Source organism: Alosa pseudoharengus, unplaced genomic scaffold (genome assembly GCF_046254945.1).
Source record: "Alosa pseudoharengus isolate Yale_2024_CS ecotype anadromous, Long Island Sound unplaced genomic scaffold, YU_APseudo_1.1 YU_APseudo_1.1_scf_16, whole genome shotgun sequence".
In the NCBI taxonomy this organism is placed as follows: Eukaryota; Metazoa; Chordata; class Actinopteri; order Clupeiformes; family Clupeidae; genus Alosa; species Alosa pseudoharengus.
The window spans coordinates 25,012,738-25,038,842 of NW_027468630.1; the positions used below are offsets into that span (position 1 = coordinate 25,012,738).

Sequence of the window (26,105 nt, forward strand, 5' to 3'; positions counted from 1 at the left end):
TTGCTGCTCACAACCTGCAGCCAAGGACTTTGCTAAAGTAGTTTAAAGTGTGTTAGTAATAGCCAGTGATCGTTTTTGTCTGATAACTTCTACAGGAGGATCTATGATGCAACTATATGATCTGGAGGCAGAAAGGGCTAACATATTTCTCTGTAACATTTCCAAAATCCAAGAGAACAAAACACTAAGTAGGCCTATCTACTGAGGGAGCGTACCTATGTTCCCCGGGTCTTATGTTCCCCGGGTCCTATGTTCCCCGCTTTGTATGGGACCGGGGAACATAGGACCCTTTTTTAAAACCCTAACCATAACCCTAACCCTAATCCTAACCCTAACCCCGAGCGGGGAACATAGGACCCGGGGAACATAGGACCTGGGGAACATAGGGATGACCCCTCTATGGATATCTTTCTCCACTGAGTTTGTTCCTACTATTTGCCACTTGCCGTGCCACTAAGACGAGCTGAGAAGGGCGCATCATGAATAAATATATTAGCCTATAGGCTACTGTAAACGTTGGCTAACATTGCCTACCTAGCAATGCTATCTATGCAAATGCAATATGTCCAAAGGTAATCTACGGTAGACGACTGCGTCAGGCTAGCCTACTGCTGATGTCTCCGCATTGCATAGTATATAGGGGCAGCTGTCTGCACTGTCTAAAACTTATTTAACTTAAGCCCACAGAGGACAATAGTATTAATAATACAAATATAATAATGGCGATGGATGTGAGGAGTGGCTGTAAGTTTAGCCTAGACTATTTATCCTATGTAGCCTCTCCTGTGCTGACTAGCCTACTTCTCAGTCTCATTCTCTTCTCGTTTTCTGACCATAGCTGTCAACATTGAGCAACGAAAATAAGGAAGATTGTCCAGGTTACTCACCCAAAATACAGGGAAATGTCAACATTCGTCTTTCTGTTGCTATCCCTCTTGTGACGACCCAGTGGGTCTGTGTGGTGGCTCCGCCCCTATTGTGCTACTGCTATCTCGTCTGTCTCCTACAGGCTGCTGAGTACAGAGGTGACGCCTCCTGATGTTAATAGTCGTGGCCATAAGAGGGCTGGCTCTGGCATGATGTCGCTCTCTCACTCATTTTCCCTGGCCTGCTCTGACGGGAGAGCTCGTTGGGAGCTGCCTTGACTCGCAGCCCTTCTGGGGATCTCGCCTCCTTCTGCGTCTCCGTCACATATTGTTTAGTTTATTCATCTACCCCTAGACACACATTGCACAACACTTTACTTTTGTACCTAAACTGACATTCTCTACTTTTATGTTAATAAATATCATTTAAAACGTTACGCTAAAGTGTGGTCTCCCCTATGTTGAGTCTGCCTGAAGCCAACACTCTGCTGAGAGCAAGAATTCGTAGGCCTACTACAAAACTGCTGCACTAATTAAACGAGGTGTGAAGCTAGGTCTAATGATACTTTGCTGGTGTAACAGAGTTATAAATGTAGTTTAGTGTTTGTATGTGACTTTCGCCGTAATTAAGCAGCTGTATTTAGATTGGTGTTTTGGAGCCCCCTTTGGAGAAACGGTGTACTGCAGCTCTGCTACCTTTTGTCCATGTGTTGTTGCCGTACCTGATCAGAAGCGTTATGCTTTGCATTGGGTAGGTTGACTGTATAAAGCGCTCCCCACTTTGTTTTAATTTTGTAACTGTAAAATGTTGTTTAAGTTGAAAACTTCGACATATCACCTGTGTTATATTACTTTACATGTATTGTTAGGATTTGGGTGCATTTCGAACAACTTGGAGAAAGTTTATTTATGTTTTCATTATGACCACGATATCATACACTGAGTCTTACGTGACTAGCTGTAAACTCCGCTAGCACTTTCCATGCATTCAGTGTAGTTTAGTTTAGTGTGCATGGAAAGTACAATTCAGTCAATGAATTAGCAGGCAATGAATCTACAGTTAGTTTAGCATTATGTGTATGCATCATCTCCGTATTTCGTCTGTGAATGTTTAGTGAGTCTTTTGGAATATTAATTCATTCGTTTTGTGCACCTGAACGTTCCATGTTGCATGCCTCCCTTGCTAGTAGGTCTGACAGTGAGGGTATATGAACAATGCATGTAATATAGCCAGTGTTGGGAAGAATACTTTTAAAATGTAATCAGTTACAGAATACAGAATACATGCCCTAAAATGTAATTTGTAACGTATTTCGTTACATTATCTATGTACCGTATTCTAAATACTTGGATTACATAAGCGCTGTTTTACATTTTATCAAGTGTGAATCAAGCTGCTATTTCAGTTTGTAAGACCCACAGGTGATGTCAGCATGTCCTTGTGGATTGGCATACATAGGTAAAACAACACGTTGTCTGAAAACTCGAATTTCTGAACACAGAAGTAGTATACGCACAAATGATATAAAAAATCCTGTAGCTGTACATTTTAATTCTGTGAAGCATAATCTATCCACACTACTATATATTGGAATTGAACATGTAAAAGCCCCTAGAAGGGGAGGGGACATTAATAACATCCTTTTGAGAAGAGAAGCATTTTATATATTTTCTCTCAACACCTTATCACCCAAGGGCCTTAATTTAGATTTTGACCTAAAACCTTTTTTGTAATTATTTTTGTTTTCTTTGTATTTACTTTATATGTGTATATATTTGTTGTCTCTGTCTTTGTTTGTAATGCCTAGTCTATTGGTGTTCAGAGGCGGGACTTTATGATTATCAACTTCACATGTAGGTGTACTTTGTATGCCAATGTTGGTGTTGCCCTGCCCTTAAATGGGCGTACCCATGCCAATTGCTTAATAGCCTAATATACCTGATTGACATCACTTGTCCTAATTATCTGTACAGGCCATTTTGTGCTTATATACTGGCAGTGCTTTTTTATTCATTAAGATGCCTGAAGAAGATCGTAAGATCGAAACGTTGTGTCCTTTTTTCTATTAAAAGCTGAGTCGTTCAAAGGCAGTGTGCAAGTCTTTTTCACTTTTTCACTAGCAAAAAACCCACAACTTAACTTTATAGGATAAACTGAAACATTATACATTTTGTTAATGCACAAGATCATCTCACAGAAATATTAGAATTTTAGTTCAAAAAGCCCAGAAATTCAAATGAGAAGGATTCTAAAAGTAACCCCTTAAAATTGCCAAAGTAACTGTATTCTGAATACCACTCATTGAAAATGTAACTGTAACTAAATACAGTTACTCATATTTTGTATTCTGAATACGTAATCCTGAATACATGTATTCAGTTACTTCCCAACACTGAATATAGCCCATGGATTCAGTGTATTCCTTTTATTGTGTATGTGCAGATGCCGTGTTATGTACACCAGTGCCTGAAGGCTTGATTTGTTTGAACTTTTCCTAAAGGAATAAAAGTGAGAAAAGCCAGTTTTGGGTCTCAGTCCCTTCACCGCCTGACCACCGTTACACTGGTGCCGTGACCTGTCGATCTCCCAGATCTGCCCGACGCCGATCGCCGTGGATGCTGCGTTGAAGTCCAGCTCAAGTGTGCGAGATCAAGTGTGGTTAGAGTTGTCTTTGTATATGGTTAGGTAGTATAGGGCTGTGTTTATGTTATTCCAGTGTGGGGAATTGTTTATTATCCTTGATATACATTAAGTTACAGTGTTCTTTCTCTAATATTGTTATCTTATATCATTTTTTTTCGCATTTGATAATACACAACGCAGATACTTGCCATTATGGCTGAGAAATATAGTTACAGTAATGTGGGAGATAATTTTGCTAGTCCAGTTCTTCCTAAAGGGAGGGGTATTTGGGGTGCATGGCGGGGTTCTGATAGCGGTACTGTTGGACATGGGTTGGATAGTGGGGAGGTAGGCTATTCCCAGTCATTAGCTGACAGCGGTAGGGGTACAGGGTTAGGTCAGAACCCAGGTTGTACTCCTGTTGGCCAGTCTATGGGGGAGGGTCCTCTCACATCCACACCCAGCAGTATTGATTCTGCCGCTATTAACCACCTCACAAGCATGGTGGGACAGTTAGGTGCCCAAATTGGTGAGTCTATTGTAGCCAAGTTAATGTCTGCTGGCGTAGTGAATACTAGCAGTGAACACCAGGGCGGCTCATCCCCTGCACATCACATCGCACACATGCAGAACACATCACCTACACATACAGGCACTGACTCTAGCACTGTAAGACAGACAGACTCACACGTTACTGTACATGTAAAATCAGACAAAGAGCCTAAGTTGTTCAGAGGTGATGGTTCTGACAAATATCCAGTCCAGGACTGGATCGACATGACTAAAGCTTATCTGAGAAAGCAGCGGTGCCCTGTGGATGAGCAGGCAGAAGAGATCATGGGGAAATTGATGGGCAAAGCGAGAGAGGATGAGGATAGGATTCTGTCTCGTATGATGGCCATGTTAGAGCAGATGATGGGTAAAGTGCAGCAGCGCAGCAGTGCTCGTGGTGGAAGATTCCAGGGTGGTAATCGTGAGAAAGCTTGTCGTGTCTGTGGTGACAGCAAACACACCACCATCACCCATTGCATGTCAGAGAAGTTGTGTTTCACCTGCCTTGCCCCAGGCCACACACGTGTGGGATGTCCCACCAGGTCTTCCCCTGAGCCTCAGTCTAAGGGAAACTAGTTGACTCATATTCAGAGGGAGACAGTATGGGTCATGATTTAAACTCCCGCAGTGAAGATCTTTCTAATGCAGAAACTGTTTACGCAATGAACAAGATTGCTTGTAATGACACTCAAACTGTTGTCTATCAGAATATACACAAAGTTGTCGGCAGTGACAGTCTTTTCTATACTCCTGTGATGATTGGTAATACAGTGACCCTGAACGCTATGCTAGACAGTGGCTTGTACTATCAGTGAAACTGCCGAATTGAAGCTTAGAGAAGCTGGAGCTTTCACAGAACATGATCAGTTCAGTACAGATGTTGTCCTCATTGGCTGTGGTGGCCGTCACGTCATGCCTAAGTCAGCTGTCTATCTGCAGATGGAGGTGTATGGCTGCAAGATTATAGTTCCTACTCTTGTTGTCCAGGGCCAGCATGATGAAATGATATTAGGCACTAATGTTATCAAGCAGGTTCTTCGTCAGTATAAACAGTGTGATGCCTATTGGAAAGCTGTGTCTGCCCCTTGTCCTGCTGGTGATGCAGAATCTGAACAGTTCCTCTCCATGCTTGCTGGTGTGGACCGTTGGAGAGGTGAGGAAGTTCCCTGCAAGATAGGCACTGTGAGAAGCAACTCAGCTGTGTGCCTTGAACCTGGTCGTGAGTACTTGATGTGGGGAAAGCTACCCAAGTCTGCTGCTGTATCTCCTGGTAGCACTGTGATGGCCGAACTCACATCATGCCGCTCAGCTCCGAGGGGAATCCTGGTAGCGAGAATGGTGACGTCTTTGTGGGGAGACAGATGGCTTCCGTTTAAAGCTGATTAACACTTCTGATAAACCTATTTTGGTCAGACGTAACGCTAAGTTAGCTGATGTTTTTCCCTGCATTGCGCTTGAAGATATGGATGACACACACACTGGGGTCTCAATGGCCAGTTGTTCTCTAGTAGCTAGTGGTTCTGAGATTGATGCATGTTCTGTTGATGACAAACTCAAGGCAGTTGGATTAAGTGAGATTGACATAAACTCCTGTAATGTGACCGAGCAGTGTAAAGGCAAGCTGACTGAACTGGTTGTGCGCTACAATGATATCTTCTCACATCATCATCTGGATTGTGGAGAGGCAAAGGATTTTGTCCATCGTATTCACCTCTCAGATCACAGGCCATTCCGACTCCCTTTCAGGCGAGTGCCCCCAAGTCAATATCAGAAGCTGCGCCAAGTGTTGAGTGAGATGGAAGAGAGAGAAATCATTAGGAAGTCCACTAGTGAATATGCGTCTCCATTAGTCCTCGTATGGAAAAAGAATGGGGATCTTCGTATCTGTATGGACTTTCGGTGGTTGAACAAGCAAACTTTTAAAGATGTTCACCCTCTCCCTCACCAGGCTGACTGCCTAGCAGCACTCTTTTCAGTACTATGGATTTGACTTCTGGGTTCTATAACATGCCGTTGCATGAAGATGACAAAAAGTACTCTGCCTTCACCACTCCAATGGGTTTGTATGAGTACAATCGTTTACCACAAGGTCTCTGCAATAGCCCTGGCAGTTTTATGCGCATGATGACTAGCATTTTTGGAGATCAGAACTATCTGAGCTTGCTTTGCTACTTAGATGACTTGCTTGTCTTTGCTCCTGATGAAGAGACTGCTCTGCAACGTTTGGAGGTGGTGTTTAGCAGATTGCGTAGCCACAACCTGAAGTTAGCCCCCAAGAAGTGCTTTTTCCTCCGAAAGTCTGTGAAGTTCCTTGGGCACATAGTCGATGAAACTGGTGTGTCGACTGATCCCAGTAAGGTTGAGGGCATCATGAAAAGGACAAGTGCTGACCTAATGGAAGCAGACGGTGTGACTCCCTCAGCGAAACGGGTCAGGTCTTTCTTAGGAATGGTTAATTACTACCAACACTTTGTACCCAATTACTCAGCTATCGCTAAGCCCCTCTTCTCTCTGTTGTCAGGCCAGAAACGAAAAAGTAAGCAGAAGCTGATGAGTAAACACAGGTCTCAGAGCAGGAAGTTGAGTGCTGTTGACTGGACCCCTGACATGGAGCAAGCTTTCCAGAAACTAAGATCGTCACTGGCCGAAACAGTTGTCCTTGCTCACCCTGATTTCACCCGCCCGTTCATGTTGTCTGTAGATGCTTCTCTTGATGGTGCCGTTTTATCACAGATCAAGGAGGGAGAAACCAGGGCGAGGCCCATTGCATTTGCGAGCAAGTCACTTTCTCAGTCTCAGAAGAATTACCCTGCACACCGTTTAGAATTCTTGGCGTTGAAGTGGGCCATCTGTGACAAGTTCAGCCACTGGTTGAAGGGTCATGTGTTCACAGTATGGACAGACAACAATCCGTTGACTCACATCATGACAAAGCCCAAGTTGGATTGCTGTGAGCAATGTTGGGTGGCCAAGCTAGCCGGCTACAACTTTGATATCAAGTATGTTCCAGGTCCACAGAATGTTGTTGCCGATGCCCTGAGCCCTGTGCCTTTTGTGAAGGAGAGAGTCAGTCTCAGATTACTTCAGGAGCCTTATACCACACTTCTCTCTGAGGTCCAAGGTTTGACAAGTGACTCTGTTCAAGACACCTTTCGCTGCTCCAGTGCCCGTGATGGGAATCCACGGCAAGATGATGATCGTGTTGAGAGTATGTCTGCTCCCTTGTGTGTTCACGCTCAGTCTATTGCTATGGACGATATATCTGCTGTCCTGCAGTCGCACAGTGAGTGGGAGACTGGAGCAAGAACCCGTGCTGTTGCCGCTTTGCACCATGTGCCACAGTTGGTCCCTGGTGGTCAGGATTCCCTGCCTGCTTACACAGAAAAGGAACTTTGTGATGAACAGCTCAATGACAGAGCCCTCTTTCGAGTCTTTTATTATGTTGAAAGACGTCGCAGACCCTCCAGGAGAGAGCGAGTAAAAGAATCAGTCACAGTCTTGAGGTACTTGAAGCACTGGGAGAAGCTTGTTGTGAGCAATGGGATACTCTAAAGAGTTTCAAAAGACCAGACCACAAAGTCAAAGCGTCACCAGTATGTAGTCCCTGAGTCACTTAAAGCTGTTGTCTTAAGAGGTATTCACAACGATGCCGGTCATCAGGGTCAGTTCAGGAGTCTTGGGCTGGCCAGGCAGAGGTTCTTTTGGCTTAGTCTTGACAGGGACATGAGAGACTATGTCCGCAACTGCAGGCGTTGCATCATCAGCAAGACAGCCGAACCTGCTGGCAGGGCACCCTTGGAAAGCATCACATCTACCAGACCACTACACCTTGTTTGTATTGACTTTTGGTCAGCAGAGGATGCAAAGAACAAATCGGTCGACGTGCTAGTGGTGACAGACCACTTTACAAGAATGGCCCAGGCATTCCCCTGCAAAGATCAGTCAGCAAAGCAGGTAGCAAGAGTCCTCTGGGACAAGTTTTTCTTTGTATTTGGGTTTCCAGAACGTATCCACAGTGACCAAGGAGCCAGCTTCGGGAGTCAACTGATCAGCGAGCTACTTAGAGTCTCTGGTATTAGGAAATCACACACCACTCCTTATCACCCTATGGGTAATGGGAGCGTGGAACGTTTTAATAGGACCCTTGGCAATATGATCCGTGCACTTGCTCCAGCTCCAACTGGCCAAGACGTCTTCAGACCCTCACATTCATGTACAACAGCTCAGTTCATGAGACAACGGGATACGCACCTTTTTATTTGATGTTTGGACGTACTCCTCGTCTGCCAGTCGATGTCCTCTTCCGTACTGTTCTGAATGATCCGGCTGTGGTCATCTATGGCAAGTATGTGGCTTCTCTGACGAAAGATCTAAAAGATGCTATGTTGATAGCTCAAGAACATGTCATGAGAGAACAGCACCGTCACGCTGAGATCTACAACAAGAGAGTTAAGGGCCCTACCATTGACGTTGCTGACCGTGTATTGGTGGCTAACAAGAAGGAAAGAGAAAGATTGCAGATCGCTGGGAATCCACTGTGTACACTGTAGTTGACAGGAACACTGAAACACACACTTACAGGATACGTGACACAGTCACTGGACAGGAGAAAGTCGGTTACCGTAATCTGTTAATGTTGGTGAATTTCCTGCCTGTCAAAAACACAAGTGTAATCTCTGACTCAGTCTCGTCTTCTTTTCAGCGGTCAAACCCAAATGACGACTCTACTTCAGTAGTGAGACAAAGTTCTTTGCGTGATGACATGAGTGAGGATTGTGATGATCTGATTTCTAGCCCGGGATCTCAGGGAGCGCAGATGGGACGAATACAGAGAGAGAGAGTTGGATCTGATTCCATAACTGTTCCAGAGCAAGCGGATTCTGAGGGACGAACTGTAGAGTGGATTGCACGATCACCATTCCCTGAACACTCACAAGCTGAGTCAGCTGACAGTGGAGGGACAGGATCAGCTCCTCTTGTCTCTCTGAGTGACCCAGAGGAGATGTCTGAAAACCAGACAGGAGACCAGTCTGTCACCTCTGACTCTAGACCTGTGACTAGCACTGATGTTAGTACAGACGTTGCCAGTAACATGGGTGGACAGACTATCAGTTGTGACATAGACGGACTCACACACACAGAGACTGATGGACAGACTGTCGTGACACAGACAGACAAAGCTAATGACATGAACAATGTTGACACAGTAGCTTCTGTCTCACAGTCTGACAATCCTAGTACATCCACACAGGTGAGGTCTAGATTTGGTCGTATTCTCAAGCCAGTTGACAGACTAATTCAAACTATGTCGAGGCAAGATATTGTTCACACACATCCGTCCATGCAGGCTATCTGCAGGTCAGTGTTTCAGATTTTTCATGATTAGATATAGTTAGAGATGAGGTCATACACATGTTTGGTGACATGTTATGTGGTCCAAGCTTTCTGATGAGCTTTATGGAGAATTTTGTTTTTTTTCTCTGTTTTTGTTTTGTTTTCTTCTCTTTTCCTAGAGGCTTTAGTACACAGTGTAAATGGGTCTTGTGGGGTGTATAAGGCACCCTACTGCCAGTGGTTGGTTGGAGAGTTTGCGCACCTCTTCTTCCACTTCATCCTTTTTGGATACCTTTGTGGTTGGCTGTCCTGTAATTGGTGGCCCTCTGTCTAGTTTTAGAAAGTAGTGTACTTTTTGCCTTTGGAAATACTGTATCGAATACTGCTGCTCGAATTTGACGAAATTCAGGGGAGGTGGGTGTAACAGAGTTATAAATGTAGTTTAGTGTTTGTATGTGATTTTCGCCGTAATTAAGCAGCTGTATTTAGATTGGTGTTTTGGAGCCCCCTTTGGAGAAACGGTGTACTGCAGCTCTGCTACCTTTTGTCCATGTGTTGTTGCCGTACCTGATCAGAAGCGTTATGCTTTGCATTGGGTAGGTTGACTGTATAAAGCACTCCCCACTTTGTTTTAATTTTGTAACTGTAAAATGTTGTTTAAGTTGAAAACTTCGACATATCACCTGTGTTACATTACTTTACATGTATTGTTAGGATTTGGGTGCATTTCGAACAACTTGGAGAAAGTTTATTTATGTTTTCATTATGACCACGAGATCATACACACTGAGTCTTACGTGACTAGCTGTAAACTCCGCTAGCAACTTTCCATGCATTCAGTGTAGTTTAGTTTAGTGTGCATGGAAAGTACAATTCAGTCAATGAATTAGCAGGCAATGAATCTACAGTTAGTTTAGCATTATGTGTATACATCATCTCCGTATTTCGTCTGTGAATGTTTAGTGAGTCTTTTGGAATATTAATTAATTCGTTTTGTGCACCTGAACGTTCCATGTTGCATGCCTCCCTTGCTAGTAGGTCTGACAGTGAGGGCATATGAACAATGCATGTAATATAGCCCATGGATTCAGTGTATTCCTTTTATTTTGTATGTGCAGATGCCGTGTTATGTACACCAGTGCCTGAAGGCTTGTTTTGTTTGAACTTTTCCTAAAGGTATGCTCCAGATAAAATGTAAATTTTGTTATGTTATGTAAAGGTTTTCATATGTATTTTATATCTATTTAGTTTACTGGAATTGTATTCCTTTATAGGATGATTTGTCTGTGTTATTTTAAAAGAGAGATCAGAAGTGTTATGCTTTGCATTGGATGCCGTGTTATGTACACCAGTGCCTGAAGGCTTGTTTTGTTTGAACTTTTCCTAAAGGAATAAAAGTGAGAAAAGCCAGTTTTGGGTCTCAGTCCCTTCACCGCCTGACCACCGTTACACTTGAAAGATTTGCGTCAAATCGTGCTCTCTCCCACACTGTTCTGATCACTCTAAGGTCGCCTTCAGGCAACCAAAATGATGCTTTAAAAACATATTTTCGCTGGAAGGGCAGGGGATACAGGACAACAGTACAGAGACGGCCAAGTCCGATGGGGCTAATGTTATGAAAGTAATAAAATATAGGATATTTTACGGAAAAATATTAAAACAGGAAGACAGCTGGAAAAATTTTCACAGGTATGTTTCTGACAGTGTGACTCTAGGGCTCTTTGCTGTTGTTAGAACGGCCTGTATTGCTGTTGTTAGAACGGCCTGTAGCCTAGGCCTATTGCACAACATATACAGTATGCCTACCATCACGTTACATTTTGTACAAATAAATAAATAGCCTACAGCAGCGTTTCTCAAACTGTGGGTCGCGACCCACTACTGGGTCGCGGAGACATGCCAGGTGGGGCGCGTATTTTATCTGTAGCCTGGGCCCAGGTAGCACCCGATGCGCAATGGACGCACTGTGATATTCACAGGGAAGCGCTCGTGTCAAGGCAGCTTAGTTAGTCCCGACCTATATGAGATTTTGAACGTTGTTGTGAGAGTGGTGAATTTCATCAAAACCCGGCCCTTAAAAGCGCGTCTATTCTCCACACTTTGCGAAGAGATGGTAGCTGACCAAAAGGCTGTACTGTTTCACAGCGAGGCAAGGTGGCTTTCCCGAGGTAAAGTGCTGTCGCGTGTGTTTGAGCTCCGAGTCGCCTCTTCTTGGAGGAAGAGCGCATGTTTGAATCTGCAAGCACATTCACTAATGAACATTTCTTGACGAAGCTGGCCTATCTTAGCGATATATTTGATATATCTTAGCGATACATTTGAGTTAAATGTCCAGTTACAAGGCAAAGACAAGCACCTACCTCACCTAGCAAATAAGATTACTGCATTCACCAAAAAAACTTGAGAATGGGACAGGCGCCTCGATCGCGACAGTAAGCGCTTTCAGATATAACCTCCGGAGTACATGCGGAGGTTTGTCAAACGGAGGTCCTACCCTTCGGATGATTCAGATATGATGCTAACCTGCGGACCTAATACTGACCTTATACGGACGTATGTGTGAACGACATACACGCACATTACAGAATCTCCGTGTGGTTGTCGAGTGAGGGGTGGGGGCTTAGCGTTCACAAGATGCGAGATATATGACGCAGAATATATGCGGCCGCTGCCTGTCACTGCTGCTTTTTGTTTACAAAGTGTAGCCTATGTATTATAGGCTAAAGAAGAGAAATCTATTGTGCGTAGGCTAATACTTGAAGTAGGATAGTCACGTAAGTGCGCACATACAGTATTTGTATGTGTGCTTCGAGTAAACACATTTATCTGTTTTCAACGTAATGCAGGCGCGCGGGAACATATTTTTGACCATGGGTGCTGAATAACAAAATAATGGATGTCCCACGATTTCTCCCCTAGCATGATATGATTTGAATTTAGACAGCTACGCCATTTCAACGCGGTGTATGAGTAGGCCTAAGAGCGAGAAGTTTTATAATGCCCTTGCCACTCCGACTCATCAATAAAAACTGCGTGCACACACACCAGACCAGCACTTGACTTTACATCATTAAACTATTTCAGTATATTGCTTTTCTGATTGTCAAAACCACACCTAACTTATGGCGTCTCCACTCCACAGCAAAAGTGTCCTAACCACGTTACAGCTGTTTCTATCTGAGTGACTCCAATAGTGAGAGGATTTCAGTGTCATATTTCGGTGGCACTAGCTAAGCTGTCGTGGAACTCGAGATGACATGTCTACTGATAGGCAACAGGTCTCACCAACACGAAATTCTAATTGCAAAATATGCATCCTACCTCATCTGTTGTACTGTAGTTATTCGAAATTGGGCTTTTCACAATCCAACGATATATCCAAAGTGCGAACTAGTTGGTGATGGTTTATGAAAACTGCCAGTATGCATGCTACACGGAGTTCTGACAGGGCTGTGCATGGCCTAATAAACAGGCAAGATATAACCCACGATCGCCATGGTTTCGTTGTCAATTCGTGTTTGTGGTAATAATGACAGCAACAATAAAACCATCTGTATCTTACGATCTTCATCATTCTTGACAGATCACCAGCCTCATCTGGATGGTCATATGCATAATAAGCCTATAGCCTACCTTTAGTTTTCATTTAATTTTAAACACGAATCTACTGTCTTTACTGCCGGAAGAGAAAAAATATATTGTATTCTTTTCTGTAGCCTAATTCTGCCTAAGGCTATCAATGAACAGAAAACCGTGTTGGCTAACAATTTATTAAATACTCCTGTTATTGTCGTCAACGACGTCGCTGTAGGCTACTGCCTTTTCAGCGCCTTCTGCTTATGATGATTCAGTCTTTTGAATTCGTTTGGCCTTGCCATGCAGTTGTAGGCTACAACGTGCCATTCCCTTCATGTGTTTTATCAAAATGTTGTATGCCCTCATGGACAGTAGCTCCGTGATGTCTGCATCTTTCCATGTCGGAGATTTTCTGGACAGCACTATGCCACTCCATCATAACACTGGCATTTAAGTCAGATTTAACCACATGGACGCACGAAAGAAACGTCACCAACACGCCCTCTCACTAGGTGTGAATTTTAACGCATGTTCTACGCCTCGTTCAGACACAGCACATTTACATAATGTCCGGAGGAAATACTAGGTCGGGGGTAGTATAAACACCGGGTGAATTCGGACTTCCATATGACCGGTTATGTCGTTCAGATATACGGCCCCACCGTTTAACATAGGCAGAACCTCCGGTCTTACACGTATGTCTGAAAGCGCTTAGTATTATGCCTTTGAGATTTCTGAGCGAAATCGCTGAAACGTCTGATTGGGAGGCACTCTTGTGATCCCATGTATTAAACAGTAGGCCTACATCACATCCCTGCAAAGTTTATTTCAAAAATATTTCCCAACCAGCAGTGCTCAGTATGACTGGATTATGGATCCATTTAATGCAGCATGTTGGCATTTCATTGCATATATTGTAGGCTACAATGCTGTAATGGCCTATGCTTCCTAATATGTTGCTGGAAAACAGAAATATGTGTGTTATGTATTTATTTATTATTATATCTGCAGCACCAGGTGATTTTAACTCTGTTGAAGAGGATATATTTAGAACTTGTCATTATTTCAATAAATTTGACAATTTTAAGCTTGACCTACCACTTTCTTAGAGCGATGAGGGACAGGTGGGGCTCGAGAATGCCCCCTCAAAGTGGGGAATGAAAGAAAAAGTTTGAGAACCACTGATCTAGTTTGTTAACTACCACAGTCACGAGTTGGGTCGCGATAGTCTGTCATTTTTAAAAAGTGGGTCCCCAGAAAAAAAGTTTGAGAAACACTGGCCTACAGCGATCATACCGGTGCTGTCGCGCTTGTCAATTGACAGCTGCATTAAATAGACCCACCTATGCATTTTCTATATCAACAAAATGGCCGCTGCGAACGTTATTATCTGATTACGTAGATCGAATATGCCTAATATGACCGATTCAGCCTTCTGACTTCAAACATCGTAAGTCCTGGAATTAACTTGAGGGAACAACTCCCTCACAGAACAATTCAGTCCAACAGAGCAATGGTATTAAGATATGTGATACATGGGTGTACAAAATCTGGGAGAAAGAGCAAATGTCGATAAAAATGAAAAGTGAAACTGAATTTGTGAGTAAGAGCACCAGCAGCAGGCCAGTATGGGTCACAGGTCGGTAGGAGCTTCATTGGTAAGCCAACCCCTCCAAGCACTCACAACAACTGATTATCATTAAAGTAGCTGAAATGTCTAGGTGGTGAAATCCCCCCTCACACACACACACACACATAAATACACACTCCCTCTCTCTCCTCTCTCTCATTGTAGAAGAGCTCCCTCAAATAATTACATGTGCATGCTTGAGGGTCATTTAACTGAAAGAAAACAGAAGGTGGAACATTTTTCAAACCATATCTCCCAGTGACAGGGCCATGTAAATTTGGAATTTTGCATGACAAAAGTGCCAAATAAGACTTTTAGGGAGAGAGAGAGTGAGAGAGAGAGCCCTGTGTGTTATCAGCAGAAAAATGCTAACTGCTAAACTTCAATGCTGTCATAACACCTTTTAGCGACACCACAGTCTGCTGCAGCCACAGGCCTCAGACATCTGATTGCATCTGTGAGTGTGTCTGCTGTTCCCTTTGGCAGAAAAAAAATATTACTAGAGGAGGTGATGACAGAGAACAGTCACATTCAACTCTCAAGAGAATAGGTCAGATGTTAGAGGCATATTTTTGTGTTTGCGAGGCATTTTATCAACGAGGGAGAGATATAGATAGAGATTGAAAGGAAGGCTAAAAGAGATAAAGAGAGAAAAGCTAGCCTGTCAAAAAAATCAATCTGCTGTTTTTCAGTAATTAATGTCTCATTTGTTTCTGTGGTGGTTTAATTTAACTGTTCATCTTCTCTCTCCAGTGTAAACACCCAACATATGCTAGACCTCCACAGCTTCTCCAGGCAAACACTCCATGTAGCGTGGCCACACCAGACTAATACATTTTAAAATTATTCTATTTTGAAATTTGACTAAAAAAAACTACAATAAATGTAATGTGTCTGCAATTTACTGTACAAGATATATATGAAAAAGTGTTTTTTGTTTATTGCTATATTTTCCTTATGAAAACTCTTCTGGTTTGCCCTTTTACTATTTTTGTGAACATTGGCATTTATACCAAACCTCAGCTTATAATACATTGCCCAATTTCTCAGGGCTTAACCTACTGGATTTGCTCTTTAAATGTCTGCTCAATTTTTCTTTCTTTCTTTCTTTTTTTTTTTTTTGGAGGGGGGGTGGGGCAATTGCTTTAGTCTACTCCACTGTGGTGTCTCAGAGATCTGCCTGGTAGTTAGACAAAAAAAACCCCCTTCATAACACAAAAATTAGGATTGTGAATGTCCTCATGGCAAACTGTAAAATACATATCAGATGCGTCAGCAGTACGATGACTCCTATAATGGGCATTTGCCTGCGATCCATATCCCATTTGTGCTGCAGGATTGCAGGGGAATGTAGGGCTTTTTGTGCGCGTCTCCGTGGTACAGTGCCAGTCTAAATCTCCCTCTCTGTCATCACGGGCCACCAATGCAGTCTACTCATGCCTGCATAATTCATACCAGTGCCAGGTCTCTATTCTTCACCATACTTTTTTTTAAATTTGTTTGCCTCTGTCGACCTCTTTGCTCCGACAGTCCAGCACAAGTAAGAGTGCTGTGCGTCCTATTTCAGCACATCGTCCTTACAGGGTTGCTCAGCTGTCAGCGGAAGATAGCGCCCTCCATTCCACCTGAGTGATGCATAATTCAAGTCTGTGTCATGCTGATGTTTTTATAATATATTCTGCCCTCACCGAGCACAATAGGGAGGCACTGGAAAAAGAACCAAATTAACATCGGTGCTACATTCACCATGCCAAAGAGAAGATTGGAGCGTGTGGGGAAAAGGCTTTATTTGTGTAAAATACTTCCATCTCCTACTCCCAGGCCTATTTTTTGTTATCTGACAGGTGATTAACCTCATCATCCTATTCATTCTCACCCGCTGTCAAGTGGGAACTAAGTATTCAAGGTCCTTTTCGAAACAAATACACGTGCACTGGGACTCAAAGGAGGAATACATGGAAACAATCCTTTTTTCCTTGTTTAAAGACATTAGCACAGTACATCTATCATTGTAGAACCACTAGTGGAAGGAAAGAAAGAGATGTAGAGTAAGAGAGGGAGAGAGCTTTGGCAATGCATCATATGATTTGTTGTGCCAATAGCATATTTGAATTGAGTTTAATTGAATTTTTGTATTATCCCATCTCCCCACTTATGTTTGTGGATACACAAGAGGAGAGATAAAGCAGGGAAAAAACAACTGAGAGAGACAGAGTGAAAGAGAGAGGAGAAAAAGGAGGAGGAGAAAGGAGAGTTGTCTCTCTGAAGCAGGTGTTGGAGTGATGTCTCGTCCCACCGTATGTCTCTGGCGTGTTCCTGGATGGGGCCATGCGTCACATCCTTCTGACTATCTCACCGTGAGGCCTTTGAGGTCCCTCACTGACCATCTGCCTGATTAATTGGAGTAAACACTCCATTAATTTGTTACTTAATTAAGACAAGAAAGGCCTCTCTATCACCTCCTGGGTCTGGTCTTTCTTATTAGGGTTCGGAGACAATACAGATTTACACTCCCTGCAATTATATTAGAAATTATTTAATACCAGCGCTCAACACTGGATCAGTGCACTCATTAAATTGTTTGTGTGAATGATTATCAAACTATAACTCCAATATGAGCAAAAATACACGTACTGTAACATAAAACACATTCAATTCCAAATTCCACATATTTTTTACCCCATAAAAAATTTAAAATATAGAATACCTTATCATCTGCGAGTACAAACAGTCACAGTGAAAGCAAATCTATACTTCTTCAAAGAAGGGCTTCTGACGGTTTGAAACATCTGTGTGCAACGTGGCAGCCCGAGGGTGGGAAGCATCTCTCTGACTCGGAGCTGTCAGACTCAGCTGCCCACCTTTGCTGCCAGGCCTCAGCCAGACTGGACTCCTTGAATGGTGCTGGGCTTTGGAGAGCGGCACAGGGCTCCACTCAAAGCTTGCAAGGCTGGGCTTGCACAACAACAACAACTTCCAGAATAGGCTGTGTAGACCATAGTCTATGGTGTAGACAGTCCTTGGCCCAATGTACCAACGCCAGGTTCAAACAAGGTGTGAAGATGCGGTTGAGAACAGGCACATGGTGGGACACCAGTGTTAAAGCAGCGCAATGCAGTTCTTTTACCTCAAAATAAAGGCTTCATGGGAAGGCTTCAGGCAAAACTCATTTTAATTGACATAATTGACTTATGACATGGAGGAAGTCCCTGACATTTGCTAGGGTGTGCCTGGAACACTTGGTATTGCACTGCATGACGTTGATTGGGTAGGATCATGGCTCTGATCATGATCATGTTGTAGTTGATATGCATGTGCACACTGCATATAATAAAGGTAATAATAACATGATGGACGATATCATTCGGGTTCACTTTGAGAGCGATTTTAAGAACGATAAAAAGCTGACAGCCAGTCATAATCCATTGAATTTTAGACATCACATTCATCAACATAAGGAGAGGCTTTTATTCCTGTTGTAAATGGCCCCTAATTGAAAATGTGGGTGATTGGGTGATGGTGTCAGTTGAAAACACAATTTGCTGTCAGAATAAAAACTAGACAAATAAAATGACAGCCCTCACTTAGTTTGTTTTATCTGTTCAGAAATCTTTTCAACAGAATGAATAAAAACCCATATTTAGACACAACCAACGTCTGACTCCTAAACCCTTAGCTTTCAGTCAGTTAATGTGAAGGAAGCAAAGCCGATCTTATAATGCTGTGAGAGCCAGGACAAAAGTCTGCACTGTGACTGAGACTCCAAACATCTTCAGGAGATTATACAGTGGTGATGATCGCAAGTCAGATCACTCTCATATAGGGGTCTGATTAAAGAAACTGTGACTTGTTATCAGATGACTGTTCTGAATTAATTTGAGCAGCACAGCCAATGCATAATAACTCCTTCATTCACACTTTGTGTGTGCTGGTGCAGACATCCACAAAAGTAGCCAGACTAGACTATCAGATCAGACTGTGTGTGTGTGGGGGGGGGTGTTTTTCCTGAAAGTGCTCGTCTGAAACACACACACACACACACACACACACATGTGTGAGTGAGTGACCTTACTGAAGCACACCAGGTGACCAATCCAGCTTTGTTGAGTCTCCAGGTTTTATACACCTGGCTAATGCCTTTACGTAAGCCCTGTTTGTGGTGGAGCTCTGTTATCTCATTTGGCCATGACTGTGTGGGTCATATAATCCTGTTTTCTAATAGCAGTGAGGCATCGCACCGGCTTCTCTTACCAGACATCCAGGTCACAGTGCGACCTTTGACACAGTGTGGATGAATGGGAGGTGCTTTCATTAATAAAATGACTTCTGTGAGAGTTACATAAGCCTGTCTGTGGGAAAAATAGTCCCAAAAACCTCTAGTAATCACCTCCTGGGGTAAGATACTCGGCCTCCAGCTAGGGGGCAGTGGATCAAACAAACACACTCTCATGTGTGTACACACGTACAGAGAGAGAGAGAGACTATATATACCCAGTAAATCCTTTTCATATGTCCATGGTTAGAAGAAAGGATGAATAAACTAATAATAGTGTTCCCATATTTTTTTCTGTCTCTCTCTCTATTATTTTTCTTTTTCTCTGGTGTACCTTCCAGACAGCAGTGATCTGGAGAATGTTATTGGTTCCTGCGGGTGGCATTCATCATGCTGCTTCTCTATCTGCAACCAGAGGCTCTCAGCACAGCTTTGGGGAGAGAAAATAGAAATGCTGGCTCCTTTTGGAGACGCATGCAGCAGCACCTCGGATTTGGGTGCAAATCCATCACGGTGAAACTCGCTCAAGAGGTGGGCCGGCTTCTTTTTGTCACAGCTGTTGAAGACGGTGACACAAATATCATTTATAACAAACTTAGGCATCTGGTACAATATTATTGCACCAAACAGCCAGAGTGACAAGCATACGAAATGTTAGACCACATACTGTGAGGGCAGCAGAGACTACTTACCTTCCTGTTCGGAATATAAATCATCTATACATTTCATTAAAAAATGTTATTACCAAGGGACACTGACAATTCAAATGTGCTAGCAAAATTGCAGCCAATAACTAAACTAGTTGCATTTGTTTTAATACACATTATTAAAGTTGAGGGAGTTCAACTCTGGAGTCGAGAGACCATTGCTGAGTAAGTGTGTGTGTGCAAGTGCACGCTCTCCCTCAAGCTCAGGGACACTCAATACACCCTTTGCTCTGAATTCTGAATGCTACAGGAGCAGAGTGGAGAAAGTGCTGACAAAACTCCTAAGATGTCGATTTCTAGACTTATGTTTTTTTTATGTTTTTTTAAGTAAGGGAGTTTTCAAAGTTAACTTTAACTTCAATAATTTCTTTCTCCAGAGGCCACCAGGAACATAACAACACTAGCTGCAGATGATAAAACCTGAAAGGACCAAATGGAGACCCCTGGTGCTCCAGCCTGGCTCCCTGTAAGTATCCATGGTAACGGGAACGTCTTCTGTGAGTGTTCCAAACCTTCTCAGGCTCAGAGAATATTAATGGGGTTCAAGAATTTTAAAATAAGTTAGAAGTAGTCTGAACATTTGCGGAAAGCTAATCTTTGTGTGGATGGACAGGGAAAAAAGAAACAGCAAAGGAATATTCGGTGATTGTACTGATTGAGAGATGTGAGGGTTTAGCTGAACCCCTGCCTTGTGAGGATGGATGTGTGAGATTCATAGAGCCTCTCTGGACTTGTGTCCAGCTTCAGGTTTTAGAGTGGCAGAGTTTCTACAATTTGATATGCACCGACATGCTTTCCAGCATTTAAGAGCTAGGCAGTTGTTAATAAAATATCTGAGCTTGCTTTCATACTGGGTCCGTTTAACTGGGCCGTACCCAAGTGTGATTACTCTCCCCTAGCCCTGACCCAGCTGGTCTCTATTTACATTACTTTTTTGTGTGTGGACCTGGGTCCATTTATGTCATAAACACTAGCTTCTATTTCTAGCAATACTTCTCTGCACACAGGTTCGGTAGACTGCGTTCACATTAGCAAAAATCACCGAACCATCGGTCCAAACCCAGATAGCAAAATCAGATTGGCAGATAGCGGACCGCTGGTGGTATGCCACTGGTGGCGTGCCACTTGTGGTCCACCGTTGGACCACCATCTCTTTAAATTTAACTTGTCATGAATATTAGGAAAAGTTAATAAAAATGATATATGGAGTATAACTGAACAAATGAAAAAGATTTTAGACCATTAGTGGCAAAATATTGGGCAATTTGTCTGCAACCCGGCAGCGAACCACCAGAGAACCAATGAGCAAAATGCCAGCGGACTGCCAGCTATGCCTCCAGTGGACCAACAGTGGTCCGCCAGCCTCTTGCTATCTGCGAACGAACTCGGGTCCAGACCAAACTGTCTAGTGTGAATGCCCCCTCATCCTACAATTTCCATAATACCATATAGAAAGGGGTAAAGGAATACTAATATGTCTTAGGAGTCACTATGATCATATACACCTTCAGACTGCACATAAGATACTTAACACTGAATATTTCATCATTATGTTAATGTGTGGCAGAAATAAGGTAATATGTGGCCTTTCAGGATCGAAAGGTCTTACAATGAATACTAAATTGGGTTGACCTTAATAGTCAGTAATTAGGTTCTCTTGTCCTCTTCTCCAAGTGGAATACATTTGTCTGCCTCTGGTGCAAGCTGCCATAGTTTAGGCCTCGGATGCAGCACTGTCAGTCTCACCTCCCCTTTCCCCCCCAAGTCCTCTTACGATACATTCATTTTCTCTGACCAACTACATGAAGATGTTTCTGGGAGTGTAGTTTGGAAAGCAGACCTGTCCAACAGCAGACAACTGTGACCCCCCTCTTAAGACAAATATTCATTGAATAAAGCAGGGAATGCTGTGCTCATACGTTGTGTGCGTAAAGATTGGGTTATTTGTTCAAAAGATGAATTTCCTCCACAGGAGTGTTGGCTGGTGCCATAAATCTTATTCTATGGCCCTGTTTACCGCCGCTCTAATTTAAATGCAGGGGTCTCACTCTCGGTTTTATATAATGGTGGATTAAAAGTCCCGTGGCTACAGTCAGTCTTCTCCCGTCTTCTACAGGGCGAGGAGATTTCTAATGGGAATACCAAAGTGATTCATCATGGACACACTGGCTCTCCATATTGGAGGCAGTGCTTTGATTTTTGAATGATGGGGTCAACATACAGAAACTGTTAATGGAGAGAGAAACTGAGGGGGTGGGGAGGGGGAAAGAGATTTGAAGTGAAGAATAACAGACTTGTACTGTCTGTATATTTATTAGATATTCTGATTGTGATGTACAAAATAAATTAAAATGGAACACTTGCCATCTTGATCATTCAGTGCAGTTTCATCTTTTAATATCTCTGTCACACACACACACACACACACACACACACATACACACACGGACACACACAGAGACACACACATGCAGACACACGCACACACACAAACTCACATGCATACACACAAGCATACACTCATATACACGCTCACATACATACACACACCACACATGCTGGCTTATTCTCTCTCTCTCTCTCTCTCTCTTTCCTCATTATATACACACCTATAAACATGCACACAATCTGTTTTGTGTTTTCTGTTGAAACAAAGGGGTTAAATGTGCAGACATAGCACAGATGATGGATGATGTGGGAGAAGATGTCAGTGGCCTCAAAAATAAACATCACCCATGGGACAGAGCGAGAGAGAGAAAGAGAGAGAGGGAGATTCTTAGGCCTCACAGAGAGCATTGACTTTGATTGCATCCCTGCGGTATAGCTTTAATTGCGATTTTGACCTTTTTATAGTAATTCATGCTTTTTTCTGTGCCTGTTTCTTAAAATATTTACCAACCAGTTTTCTCTCTCGCCAATTACATCTGCATCCTCATTTCCAACCTTTGTCATCTGCTCTCGTTTTCCAGGCAGCATCATTTGTTTTCTCTGTCTGTTTCTCCCTTGGTCTAAAAGGCACGCAGGAATGGGGCCGAAGACCCCTGCGTAAACAACATTTCTCCTCCTGCACAGCTGCGACGTCAAAGCCCATTTCTGAACGTCCCTTTGATTGATCACTTCCTTGCGGCACTCTGGCCCCCCAGGGCTCATAATGGCGTGTCCACTGAACTTGGATTTAAGTACAATAACGCCCAGACAGACTGTAGGCTGAGATTGTGCAGACAGGGTATCTCCCCAGTGAAACTGATACGTTGATAAATGATTCACTTGATCTCTCTTTGTGGCTGTTTCTTAATGGCTGTCCATGACGTGACTCACTATTTATTCTCAGTTCACTTCAGGATGATGAATCAGTAACAACAACAAAAATACTTATTGCATTGTGGGAAATGTTATGTGCCCTCTTCAATTAATGCTAATAAGCATTTCACATTTCAGTCAGTAAAATGATTTAATTAGCACCAACATAATCTAAAGAACCTTGTGCAGCCTTGTTTAGTTGAAGGACAAACATTTTTTTCTCGTTAGAAATGTATTTCATAATTTATGAATTTTTCATTTATTATTTTTTTCTTTACGAACAGATCATGACAGGCTGGCAGCCAGAGTGCACCCCTCTGTGAGCCTCTCCATCCACAGCACGCCAACGCATCATGACTGAGACTATATAACTAGGAACCATAGAGATCGTCCGGCAGCAAGACCATGTTTATGACAACAACTATAAGGACGTCCAGCACAGTTTTGTACGGAACCCTGGAGGGTTTTTTGGTGTATATCCAGAAAACGTGCATTTTACAAAATTGTGTGCTCATTTTACTAAATTGTGCACGCGTTTTACTAAATAGTGCGCTCATTGTATTAAATTGTGCTCTCAATTTAATTTTTGTAAAATGAGCGCTCGATTTAGTGAAATGTGCTCATGAAATCGTGTGCATGATATAGTAAAATGTGCAAATGATTTACTAAATTGAGCGCACAATCTAATAAAATGAGTCCAAAATTTAATACAACGAGACCACTATGTAGCAAAATGAGCACACATTATACTAAACTGTGCACACAATCTTGTAAAATGAGACCACAGTTTAATAAAATGAGAGCACAATTCTAAAATGAGTGCACATTATCTCGATATATGAAAATATCTTGCAATAACACCTCCTGGGCTAGTTTTGTGTGTGTGAGTGTATGGCTATGGCTGGACAATTGGACCCACATGTTTGTTTGTTTTTTCTTTTGTCTCGACAGAAGAAAATATATCTGACTTGATGCCAGCTCATCATTTCTAAATATTTAGTTTGATGAGAGAGCATCTATTTACGAACAAGACTGGGCGATAAGAGGACACAATGGCTGTTGCCAGCCGGCTCTGTTACTTCATCCCAGGTCCAGAAAGTAAAAGTCCTGCCATATATTCTTTCTACCTGTGCTCTTAACACAGGTGATATCATTACCGGTAATTATCTGATCTACCTGGCTGCTAATTAGGATAAGCAGGTTTACTAAATGGTTGGATCAAATACTTGGCAGGACTTTTACTTTCTGAACCCAGGATGTCCGCCTCTGTACTTCACAATAGCAGCCGGATCTCCTCGGCAGAACACTTCCCATGGAGAGGGGTCACGTGTGGTCAAGGGTGCGCCGGATCAGTAGACTTCCAGGCCTATCCCCTCCCACACACACACACACACATACACAAACACACACACACATAAACGCACACACACACACTTGCATACACACACACACAAGCTCGCGCACACACGCACACACACACGTACACATGCACACACACACACACACACATTCACAGCCCTCCGTTGTCACACTCCCAACACCCCTCCACATCCCTACTTGCTTTCCCATGAGTGACCACTGCATGGAGTAGACATGTGATGTGTAACAGTTTGTTTGTTTGTTTGTTTGCTTGCTTACTTGTTTGTTTGTATGCATACCATTTCATTTGCTTTCTAAGTCCCTGATCAAATTTTCTGACACTCCCCCTCCCACCCCCACCCCCTCCTCTTTTTGAAGGTTCCATTGGAACCGTTCTCTTCCAGCCAATCAAAGTTGTGCTCTGAGACCGTGCTGGCAGCTGGCAATGTTTGCGTGCCACACATCCACTGATTTGCCAGCACTTTCCACAGTGTATTACTGTATCTCCGATTGCACAACGAACAACACTTCCCTCAACCGTGTGGTGAGAAGATGAGGAGTGTTTCAACACAGGGCCTTTCATGTGCCATTATAAGGCACCTATTTCACAACTAATGGTGTCAGGGGCGTGTGGGAGGGCCCAGAAAGCCAGAATGTACAGTAATAGTCGTCATGTTTGACATTATCATATGGTGAAAGCAGCCAAGGATTCATGTACCTGTTAATAAGAGTGGGGGTGGAGTGGGAGATATAGTAGGAGCAAGATTGTGTGCAAGAAGTTGTGCTTGGCCCCCGTGCAGATTTATCAGGTTTCACAATCAATGACAAATACTGCAAAACCCATAAAGAACTTATATGTCCCTATACACACGGCAAGCATTTATCAAGATTATTATCCAAACTGCCTGAATACTCTGAAGAGTCTTCCTCATTTGAGTAGGAGGGATGCCAGAGATTTAATAATGCATAGCAGAGGGCTGGGGAGGGGGGGGGGGTTGCATTTTGTCACCCGTACGGAGACAGCCAGAGAAGTCATGGGGAGTGTTTGGTGCAGAATGAGCCTGTGAGCAGCAAGCACTAAATAAAATATTTGCCTGGCATAGGGTGTAAGAGTGTGCCAAGGCAGTGTGTGTTCTTAAGAGTGGCTCGTGACCAGACCATCAGGGTGTTGGAGACTTCGCCAGTTAGAAGCTTGAACTGTTATTTGTTCTGCTCTTTAACACATCCAAATTCACCACTGGAGACCAATTTAGACCCATACTGCACTCCCTCTCTGCTAAAGAATCCTACTCTCTCTTCCTCTGTCTCTCTCTCTTCCTCTCTCTCTCCCTGTCTCTCTCTGTCTCTCTTTCTCTCCCTGTCTCTCTCTCTCTTTCTCTCTCATTCTGTCATCCACAGTGTCCCTCTTTTTCTTGCCCTCAGTCTCCCTCTTCTCTCTGCCTTTCTCCCTCACACACACACACACACACACACATACACACAAACATACACACACACATACACACAGACACGCACGCACACACACCCTCTTCCATCACTCTCCACCAGTGGTCATTACTGTTGATACATTCACACTGTGTGTGTTGGCAGGCTCAGGTTGTGCCGTGTTCTTGCACGCAGCCTTGTCATCACCTCCTTCATCCTTTCTGCGGGGAATAATGCGAACACCTCATCTGTGCCAGCCGCCAGTAAGCAAACACTCAGCACCCACCGCAGGCCTTCATCAATCAGAAGATATACAGTACACACTTCAGGAAGAGAGGGAGGGCGAGAGGACCAACTAGCTGGGAGCTTTGAGAAACTGAGCCTCAAAGTCTTCTTCATCATCTGAGATGGCAGCTGAATCAATAGGGCATCTAGTCCAGATTTGGCCCAGGTGAGGCTC

At 43.3% G+C, this 26,105-nt stretch overlaps 1 long non-coding RNA gene across 1 annotated transcript in view; it reads left to right on the forward strand.

Moving 5' to 3' along the window:
• LOC143126278 (uncharacterized) overlaps positions 1–20,017 on the forward strand; it is a 33,939-nt gene extending 13,922 nt beyond the window's left edge. The window contains exons 2-3 of the long non-coding RNA XR_012987440.1: positions 19,196–19,385; positions 19,939–20,017. This is a non-coding gene — a long non-coding RNA (uncharacterized LOC143126278). The remainder of the gene's footprint in view (positions 1–19,195; positions 19,386–19,938) is intronic.
• Positions 20,018–26,105: the final 6,088 nt, after the last annotated feature.